The following is an 11,351-nucleotide window of genomic DNA, read 5'->3' as shown; positions in this document are numbered from 1 at the left end:
CAGTGTTCTGGCATCCAAATAAAGCTGGAGGTGGCAACTTTATAGACTTTTATTAGCATAGTGATAATCAAGGAGATGCAAAACAGCTGTCCTGCCCAAACCAAAGCTTGTCATGTAACAGGATTCATTTTGTCTGTATGTCCCAATGTAGTAACTGAGGAAGGGATTGCTTCAAAATCCAGGTATAGAGGTGTGTGCAAATGGCCTCTTGAAATTCAGCCAGTGTGGTGTCGTGGTTAAGGTGTTGGACTACGACCTGAGGGACCAGGGTTCGAATCCCCACACAGCCATGAAGATCACTGGGTGACCTTGGGCCAGTCACTGCCTCTCAGCCTCAGAAGGGGCAATGGTAAACCCCCTCTGAATATTGCTTACCATGAAAACCCTATTCATAGGGTCACCATAAGTCGGAATTGACTTGAAGGCAGTCCAGTTCCATTTTCAATTATGGCAAGTGAAATTCAGGAGACGGTTTAACCAAATTTCTCCAGTGGGAGGGGAAACTAACCAACATTTTCTTAGGCTCCCTATTACCAGTGGCAGGAGTACAGTGCTTTCTTATTCCCTAAGACAGCGTTTCCCAACTAGTGGGCCACCAGATGTTGTTGGACCACAGTTCCCATCTTTCCTGACCATTGGCAATGCTGGCTGAGGCTGATGGGAGTTGTGGTCCAACAACATCTGGTGGCCCACTTGTTGGGAAAGGCTGCCCTAAGATGATGATGATTGTTATTATTTGTTTCCTCTACAATATCCCAGAATTAGATTTGTTCCAAGGCATTGTGTATGCCCCTTTGTGGATGGCAGCTGCCATAAAATAGGTGGCCAGTATTTGGAGAAAATTTATCAAAGTGGCCTTCTTTTTCCAGGGGGATCGAGAAGAAGAAAAATCTGATGTTGTATCAGCAAAGATAATGTCTTTTAAGAAATTTCAGTGCAGCTCTAGTTTAGGTAAATAATACTCATCATCTGAATACGTATAATCAAAAAGCACTCTGACACCATTTATTTTATTTTACAAAATGTATATGCCGCCTCCTAGAGCAAAAGACCTCTGAGTGATTTACAAGACAAGACAGTTGAAATTAAAATGACCCTCATCTGGATCAACCACTCCCTACACCTGCTATTAATATTTTTTAAACCTTTGATCTCCCATAAAATGGGTGGTGTTCAATGCTAATCATACTCAGAGTAGACTTACTGAAGGCAAGAGACATGACTTATATTTATTAATTTTAATGGGTCTACTCTGAGTAAGACTTGGAATACAACACCATATCTGGTTTGCCTCAAAGAGGAAAGGGGTGACGAGTATAATGAGTTTAGAATATGCGTCCTACTGGGCTGATGAAGAGAATATAGGCTGACAAATTTCAAATATTTAATAATGTGCAGATGAAAGATTGGGGCACCAAATATTTTCTCTGTCCGCAGTGAAGAGGATATGCTTTATGTTTTCTAGTTGTAAATTAGATTATGAATTAATCCAATACTGCCCAAAGAAGGGCTTCAGTGCAGTGACAAGATACATGCTTTCCAGGCTGAAGGTTCTAGGTTCAGTACACAACATCTCAATGAAAAAGATCTCAGCAGGAAGAAAAGATCTCTACCTTGGATCATGAACAACTACAGGCAGCAAAAGGACACTGGGATGGATGTAACTGCAGTCTGACTTGGACTAGGGCTAAGCTTCAGATATTTGCTCTGGTTTTACAAATAAATATATGTTAAGATAGATATATAGGGACCCAGGCTGCCCCCCATCCCAATGATACACCTGTTTGGCCTGAGAGGACAAAGCCAAAGTGCAACACTGCCTTTTCTATTTAGCCCCTCTTCGGGGGTCAGAACTGAGTGTCGGAGCTGCTTGCACCTGCATATGCTCTACTCCTTTTGGTCCAATCATTTTTATTTCCCACCTGATTGCAGCAGGGAGGCATTGCACAGTCCCTGTGGCTGAGATACCATGCATTAATGGCCCATCTTTTACTTGAATGTTTCTTCTTGAAGTTACACAGGAACATTGCAAGCTGCCTTATATTGAGTCAAACCATTGGTCCATCTAGCTCAAGATTGTCTACACTGACTGACAGTGGCTTTCCAGGATTTCAGGCAGGGTGTCTTTCCTAGTCCTACCCGGAGATGCCAGGGATTGAACCTGGGACCTTCTGCATGCAAGGCAGATGCTCTGCTGCTGAACTACAGCCCTCCCCTGTTACTGTTGTGTTCACGACACAAGGAATTTAGACTGTGCTCATTCAGCCACTAGGACATCATTTGTACTTGGAATTTCTCCAAGTTTTCAAAAAAAATACAGTTTGCTCTTTTGAAGTCACAGTCTCTGTCTTTCGCATTCTCCCATAATCAAAAGTGCCACCTGGCTGTCCTCTTAGGACCATTTCCTGGAGATGCTCTGTAATTCAGCAGAAGTGGAAATAAATCCCACCCTTCCAGAATGCCCTCTGCAATTAGAAGAGCTGCCTTAGTTTTGCCATACCTTGAGGACGACATGAGCTGCTGCTGCTATGTGGTGAAAAGTATAATTGTCTGCAAATGAGAAATTCTTTGATCTCCTAAAAGGTGCTTGAATATAATGAGACTTTATGGCCTTAAAAAACAACAACTGGTTGATTCTGAACTTTCATTTCTCTAGGCAACAGAGTCTTCTCATTCTTCAGGAGGATCATCATTCTATTTGTTTTGCTTCTCTCTTTCCCCAGAAAACACTGGCATGGTTTTGTAGCCTTAACACACATGAGTGTTCTCAGTGATTAGGTGGGAGGAAGGCTCTGTTTTTGAAATGAGCCCTGTTAAAGAATATTGCTGCTATGGGACCCTCTGGCTGTAGAGTTATGCTACAATCCAGCTGTGTTCTGTCTGCTGCCGGATTGATGTCCCAAGCAAAATATATCCAGCCTATGATGGGTTTAGATCAGGGTTTGGAAGGAACCCATTACAAATAATGAGTTACTTGTAATTTACTACTTTTTTGAGCAATGAGCAGAGCTTGGAAAAGTTACTTTTTTGGACTACAACTCCCACCAGCCCACTCCAGTGGCCACACTGGCTGGGGCTGATGGGAGTTGTAGTTTAAAAAAGTAACTTTTCCAAGCTCTGGCAAATAGTGGGCAACTTTGTTACATTTTGCTGGTAAAAGAATGAGTAGTCATTTCATTACTTTTGAGCTGCAACTTTAACGTTTCCTGCGCTACTTTTGGGTGTTACTTGGGGGGCAGGGGAAGTCTTCTGCTCCTCTGATTGGTGGATGAAAGACATGGGACTCATAATGGGCTTCTGTGCAGCGTTGCTCTTCCCTTGTGCTCTGTGGGTGTTAGGAGGTGATGAGGGAGGAGGTGGTGAGTGAGAAGGTCGTGGAGCAAAGAGAGAGAGAAAAAATTGCTTAAAAAATGGATGGTGGTGGAAAAGGCAGGAGTGGAGGGAGAAAGCCGAAGGGCAAGAATGTGGATGAAGGAGGAGAAGGAGGCAGCAGCAGAATGGAGATGAAGAACTGTGGAAGTGAGTGATGACGATACGTGTGTGTGAATGTGAATACTTTCTTCTCCGTCACCCTTCATGGATACTTGCTCCGCTGTGCTTGGTGAGCCTCGATGGTTGCTAGCTGAAAGGGTGTGTGTGTGTGCTTGCATTGAGAGCATGAAGCAGCTGAGTGGTGACCTCTATCTCCCTCCACTCTCCTCCTCCCTTGGGCAGGCAAGCCCTGCAAGTGCCTTAGTTGCTGGCAGGGGAAGTTTGTTCCATACAGGTCTTTCCTTTCAAAGTTCCAAAGCAAACCCATTTCAAACCATCCATGCCCTCCCCACTATAAGCAATTTTGTGATAGTGCATAGAGGCTTGTGCAGAATTAATTAATGATCATTATTATTAATGATATTTTAAAAATAATGTTTATTAAGGAAAAGAAAATTACAAAATAGTACTAAAATAATAATAAAGAAAAGGGAAAGAGAAAAATGCTTTACATACATCATTCAGCTTTATTACTAATTATATATATATATATATATATATATATATATATATATATATATATATATATATAAATTGTGATTAACCAAACAGAGGTTTTTATTATATTAACAAAACGTTTCAGCTTCCGCCTTCATCAGCTGCCAACATACAAATGCTGCTACCAAGGTGGCAGTTATAGAGCTTTGAGGATGGAATGCTCAGAGGGGCTTCATTTGCAGAAGCTAAGTGGTGGTGGTACTATCCTCCAGGTTCAGTCCATGTGGTGCCAATGTGTCCAGAGAGTAAATCCAAAAGTTCTCCCTTTTAGTCAATGCTGCTGGATCTGCTGGCATCTTTATATATATATAAAGGATAAATGGCATTTTGTCAAAAGTATTTTTGCCTACATTTTATACCTCCTCCTTGGTTTTCCAAGCTGCGCATGGAATGCTGCTCATACAGAATTATTTTGAAAGGCTGCATATTTATTATAATCATAATCACCATCTTCAAATCCTACCTCAGTTCACTGTACATGGCTCTCCCCCCCCCCTTCATTTTATTCTCACAACAACCCCGTGAGCTAGTATGTTAGACTGGCCCAGACAGGGTTATTCAGTGAGTAAAAATTATGCAAATAGGATCTTTTTTAATTGTGCTATCGGCCTGCTTACTTCCACTCTGTCTGGGGGGATCTTGCAGGATGGGGAAGAGATGGGGGTACATTTCACATGGCATCACAGCTGAAGTTTACACATATAGGGACATTATCTCTTATTTATTACAGACAAGCCTGTTGCAGTTTTTGCTGCTGAGAGCAACAGTCAGTTGGTGCAGCCACTTGAGTCACAGCTTGTTGATCCCGAGGAGGCAAAACTAGAAAGTGAAGTTCAGAAAAGAGGCCCTGTGCATGAGTAGGAGGAGGGCAACACGAAGCAGTGCCAGTTGCCAACAGCCACACCTGCAGAACAGGAAGTACCATGGGTTGGGTTTGAGGAAGCTTGTACATTTGTGAGCCAGAGTGAGAGAAATGTCATTGTAAGATGCGATTACTGCCTTCCAAGGATCAAAATTCTGAGATCAGCTATTTCCTCCTCATCCAATGTGGAGAAACATTTTGAGGTGAGGCTTTGTCATGGTGGTCCTCAAAGAGTGTCCATTGTCTATTTATGTTTAAATTGTGAAGTGCATCTTCCATTTTTTTTTCTTGGGTTCATGCTTTGTTCTTCTTCCTCAGAGGGTACACCCTGAGAAGCCGAGAAGAATTGAAGAAGCAAGAAAGGCAATGTGGCCATCCTGAACCAATGCATGATGCCCCTCCTCCCAGAATGATGAAGCAGCAGCAGACAACCCTTGAGAGGTGAGGATCCGGCAGGGAGGCTGTCGCCTAGAGCAATCTCGACAGGAAAATCATTGATTTCATTGTGGAGGAGACATTACCACTTCAGACTGTGGACAAACCATCATTCATTAGTCTGGTTCACACTGGACTCCCAAAAGATCTCACTATCGTATGTGCCAAGACTCTGAGAGACAGAATTGAGAAGAGAGCATGCCACATGAGAGAAACTCTTGCAAACTGAATGGGTGCTGTGGCATATATAGCAACCACTGCAGATTGTTGGACCAATGGCAAGAAGAGTTACTTTGGGGTAACAGCCCACTGGATCAACCCAACTACCCTGAAATGTGAGGTCGGGGCCTTGGCTTGCAAGTGTCTGAAGTGGTGCCATACATATGATGTCCTTGCAAAAACACTGCATGATGTGCATGTGCAGTACAGGATTCACAACAAAGTTATGTGCACTACTACAGACAATGGCTCCAACTTTGTGAAAGTGTTCAAAGTTTTCATGGCCAAAGAACCAGCAGAAGTTGCAGAGACCAGTGCAAATGACAATGATGGTAATAACCAGGAGGAGGAGGAGGCTGAGGTAGAGTTTGTGCCCATCTGTGAGATCTTGGATACAGGACCTGAGGCAGAGGAAGAAGCTGCAGATTCAGGAGAAGATTTTGTTTTACCACCACACCAGAGATGTGCTAGCCACACCCTCAACCTGGTGGCAACAGAAGACATAGAGGCCATGCTTTCTGACTCCTCCAAAAGTAGTCTTCTTGGTTCTTTCAAGAAACACTTTCATTCCTTGATAGGAAAGTGCAGCAAGTTGTGGTCCAAGCAGAACCAGTCAGCACAGATTGCTGAGTACATCCATGTGCAATGTGGTGTGTATCTTAAGGTACCGAATAAGACCAGGTAGAATTCCACCTTTAATGCGTTGAAGCAACTACATGAGCTCCTGTCAACTGTGCCACTAAAAATGCATGCCAGAATGGACCGCTGCTCCTTGTCCAGGATAACAGCTGCTGAGACTGTAGTGGTGCAGGAATACACAGAGATTATGGGGCCACTAGCCCAGTCCCTAGACATCCTGCAATGGGAAAATGGCATGTTCATGGGGTATTTGCTACCAACGCTCTACAATCTGGACCACAAGTTAGAAGGGCTGGAAAACAAACCTGTGAGGTACACATACTGTTTTCAGCTTCTGAGAGATGTGCGCAAAGCCCTAAGAAAGCAGTTTGCAGCTATCTGTGAAGACAAGAGGCTTCTTCTGGCAGCCTGCCAACACCCTAGCTTCAAACTAGAGTGGCTGGAATCGTGCCAGGCAACCACCCATACCAACAAGTAAGAACATTAGGGAAGCCCTTTGGGTGGATTACTCCAAGGGAAATGTTGTCTCAAGGGAGGCATCAGAGGACTTAAGGTGGTAGGCAGGGGCTGGGCCTTTTCTTCCTGGGGCTCCTCATCACAACCTTGGGTGCTGCAGGTAATCCTTAAGGGCCTTCTGTGCTGCTCCATGAGTGTGGTAACTTGGTCACCTTTCTACCTTCCATGTCATCATCCACAGGCTCAGACTGACAGTTGGACCCTGAACCAGGGGACATGACAAGCATCAGGAAATCAAGAGCAGATGGTGGTTTCCTAACATATATGTATTAACGTATCCTCTCCCTTTCTTAGATACACAATGGAAGCCTTGTTGAAAGCTGAAATAAAGATGGGTGCACTTAATGAGGACAGTGATCAGTCTTCAGACAAAGACCAGGAAGGAGATGATTTGCAAAATGACTTCTTTAACGTTCAGCCCCAGGGCAAGAAGTAAGCAGTGGACACTGCTGATGAGGAATTGTTGAGGTACCTGAGGTCTCCTAGCAGGGAACTATCATCACTCCATGGCTTTCCACATGCGCTGCAGTGTTTTTTGCAGCACAACACATGCATGCCTTCAAGCGTTGCAGTAGAAAGCCTGTTCAGTACCAGCGGCAACGTAATGACTGTAAAAAGACATTCCTTGTCTGACGTGCTCTTTGAGCATCTTGTTCTTTTGAGACAGAACAGAAATGTATTGTAAAAGCAGCATTTCAAGTGTAAAATTTGATTTCAAGTGTTGGGGTATCATTGCTGGGGTGGGTGGGGGATGTGAGATTCTGTTATGCCATTCTGTTAATCTTATGGATAATTTTTTTATTCTACTTCCCTCTCTGTGTGCGTGCTTATTTTTAATGTTGTTCTAGGCTGCTTAGATGTGCAGCAGCCAAGGCCAGCACCATGTAGGCAATTTCTTTTTAAAAAAGTAACTGAAATGTAATTGTAGTTTTTTGAATAAAAGTAAAGTAATCAGTTACTTTCAGAGCAATTGTAATTGTAATGGCAATTACTATTTTTGAGGGGCCATGTAACTGTAACTGTAATTTATTACTTTTAAAAAGTAATATTCCAAGCTCTGGTTTAGATCACGTTATTCATGTCTGTGGGAGACTGTATTAGAACTAAGGATGAGGGAGAAATTCAGTTCACATTTAAGAACAAACTTAAGAACATCAGGCCAATGACCCATCTAGTCCAGCATTCTGTTCCCACAGTGGTCAACCACACTTAGATAATTCGCACTTCCTGAAACAATATGTGAACTGAAACACAGCTATCCTTCAAAATTCATACTTCTCCAAGTTTTGTACTTTGGTTCTCCAGCTAAGTAATGTATACAAAAGTGCACTTGCAAGGGTAAAATGTACATAAACGTGCAGCTATTGGTGAAAATAACATACAAAATACATTCTATTAGTGGAAATTGCTTGCTAAACTGTGTAGTAGGCCAAAATGCATAAAAATGGGTAAAGAAAGAGGCATTTACACTAAATTGCTGATGAATTTTCATGAGGACTTTGAAAATAATAATCACAAACATGTGGAATTGTGGAGAACTGAATTTAAGTTTGCTAAAATGTGCAACAGATAAACCAGAACTGACAGATTCACCCACCCCAATCAGAACATGCGATTTGTGAAGAGCAGAGCTTGGAAAAGTTACTTTTTTGAACTATAACTCCCATCAGCCCCAGCCAGCATGGCCACTGGATTGGTCTGATGGGAGTTGTAGTTCAAAAAAGTAACTTTTCCAAGCTCTGGAAGAGTTCCTCTGGGACGTCAGACTCTGACAATGTTGGGCTTTAAGCAGCCATTGAGTGTGGGCCAGGATCTGGGAACCAGGAGGCTGAAGCCAGGAGTCAGAAACTAGGAACTGAATGCCAGGTACCAAGAGCTGTAAATTAGACACGGCAGCTGCTAGAGATGACTGGTGACCATCAAGATTGGTGTGGTGGAAAGCAGGGAGCCCAGTGGTAGGCACAGCCAGAGCAAATGCAGGTGGAATCAACTAGTATTGCTACTCTTCTCCTCCTTGCTAAGTTCTACAAGGACAACACTGAGATTATGGGGGAGGAAGCTGGAAACAAGGGACACTCTCTGGACTAGTTGAAGAAGGTGGTCAGGTGGGAACTGACTGAGGTTGGTAGGGCAGTGTCCCATCTGCCCAATGGACCAGCCTCCATCGGCAGCTGCTGCTGCTGGGTAAGCAAAGTCCTTCCAAGTCACAGAGAGCCCACAGCTGCCCTGTGTGGGCAGAATCACTGTGGTGTCTAGGAACTTCTTGGGGAACACTCCAGCCTGCCATGTCTTCGAACTTTCTGGGCAGCCCAGCAGCCTGTGGTCCCAGTGGCTCAATGCATGGGGAAACCCTCCCCCTTCCCCCCCAAACTGCATTTAAGAAAAAAAGGGAGGGTTTTGGATGTGGGTGTGGATAACAATCACATGAAATGTTTGCAAGAAACATTCATGAGAAGAGATTTACCCAAGTAGAGAAGATACTCACCAGCAGCTTGGAGGGGTGGGCAGATCATATTGCTCCCAGAAGTCAATGAGAGTTTCATTGAGAGTAAGAACTTCTGTACAAGTATCTCCAAAGCAGTTGACTTTGAGCACCTGGTCTGTAGATGAGTGACTACACATTGTCAGAATCTTGTTTAATCCAAGCCATGAAGAGGTTCTTGTGAAATGGTGCTCGATTATGAGCTAAAGAAATTCAGAACTAGGAAACCACACATTTTGTTTATATCACAAGCACAGTAAGATCTTTCTAATCATACTGAATTTCAGTGTTAACAGTTGAGCCAATATAAGGTAGTTTTAGATTAAGATATTGAATATTTAAGTAATGTTTTCTATATTGCTGTATCTTTGCCAACTATGAGCCTTCAGTGGGGTTAGTTTTTAATGAACAAATAATAAGGGACTAGTATATTGTTTTAGGAATTTTTCATTTGATAGGGAGGACATTTGGGTGAGATGGAACATTTTGAAGAAATACCTGGAGCAAAATATTTGCTCAAAACTTACTATGGCAAAATGTTTGCAACCCCACCCCCAAAGGAACTGTAAAAATTGTGTTTAAATAATGTCTCAGCTTGAGGCTATATTTGATGCCCTTTTTATTATTATCTTTCACGTTAAAAAAATCCTGCTATAGGATCAGTTTCCTTATTCTTCAGATGGGCCAACTTTAAGAAAAGAAAATGTTAAACATGTGCAATAACAGCATACAAAAGATGCATAGGTTACAACTCTTATGACTGATTTGTGTGTCAGTATGTTGATAGCAATGCTGCTTCTCAGAAATGGAGACTGTTGCTTTGAATTCCAGGATGGCCTCACTAATTAATGAACCTCAGCAAAAGCTGCGATCAAACTTGCCATTCTCTATGTCTCGGATCCCTCGTCTTGTTGGCGTCTAGGAAAAGTAGTTGCAATCCTATGCCCTAAAATCTTATCTCCTCCAAGGGTGTCCGAGAGGCCATAGAATACATTGAATCTTCCTTGCTGAAGCCTGTGGGAGTGCTCTGACCTCAGAAAGGAAGACCCAATATCACATTCATATTCCCCATCACTGCAACTTCCACAGCCTACTAGCCCATTGTATAAAGGTAAAATTGACATTTGTTGTGCCACCCGGTTTTGCCTCTGGCCCACCAACCACTGGTATGTGGACCTCAGAAGGTTGCCCAGAAGGGAGTGTGGCCCTTAAGATGAAAAAAGTTCCCCATCCCTGCACTAATCCCTCCAGGCCAATCTACCCAATTCTACAACAGTGTGCCCCTGGTAGCAGGGCCTCTTTCATCCTCCATGACTAAATCTGGGGGGAAGGGGAGAACTTGCCAAAGCCGAAGGAAAAGGTGCACTGATTTGCCTCACAGTGGTGAAGTTTGAGGCATATATTGCCCAAAGTCTCATAAGATTTTGAGCTGTGGACCAAACCTCAAAATTCAACTTTGGTATCCACCCCATTGCTTCCCAAGCTAACTCCCACTTGGGTAGGCAGGCAGCACAATCCACCCATTCAGTTGCATCATGGAGCACAATGGACTTTGATTGGCTACACTTTATGGGACTGGAAAGGAATCCTCTTTGTTAGCCTTTAGCTGGCAGATTTTTTTAAAAAAAAATTCCCTGGGTGTTCCTTCTCCTGGAGTTATATACATTGTCTGAATTTGGCTGCTGGCTAATTGCCCTCTTGATTAGCCTATGAACCAGTGTGGGTGTGGACCAGAGCTTGGAACTACATCTCCCATCAGCCCAATTCAGTGGCCATGCTGGCTGGGGCTGATGGGAGTTGTTGCTTGAAAAAATAACTTTTCCAAGCTCTGGTGTGGACCAACAGGGAGAAGACTGTTGGACGGCAGCATTTCAATTGAAATGGGAGATAGCAGGACGCTAATGGCCTGTATGGCTTCATGTGGGGCTGCTGTCCATGGGGGTTAGCACATTGTACAAGCCCTCCCATAAGGCAGAGATAGGAAATTTATGGCCCTCCAGATTTTGTTGACCTATAACTCTCCATCATCCCTGGCCATTAACTATGCTGTACAACAACATCTGGGAAATTGGTTAACTTATGAGGTGTAATTCCAGGGTGAATTGAATTGTGCCAGGGCAATACCTTAGGTAGCTATTTCTGGGCATTTGCACAGAAATAACAACAACA

Source organism: Rhineura floridana, chromosome 10 (genome assembly GCF_030035675.1).
Source record: "Rhineura floridana isolate rRhiFlo1 chromosome 10, rRhiFlo1.hap2, whole genome shotgun sequence".
NCBI lineage: Eukaryota > Metazoa > Chordata > Lepidosauria > Squamata > Rhineuridae > Rhineura > Rhineura floridana.
The sequence above is the reverse complement of the archived record's forward strand: the minus strand, read 5'-3'. Positions refer to the sequence as shown.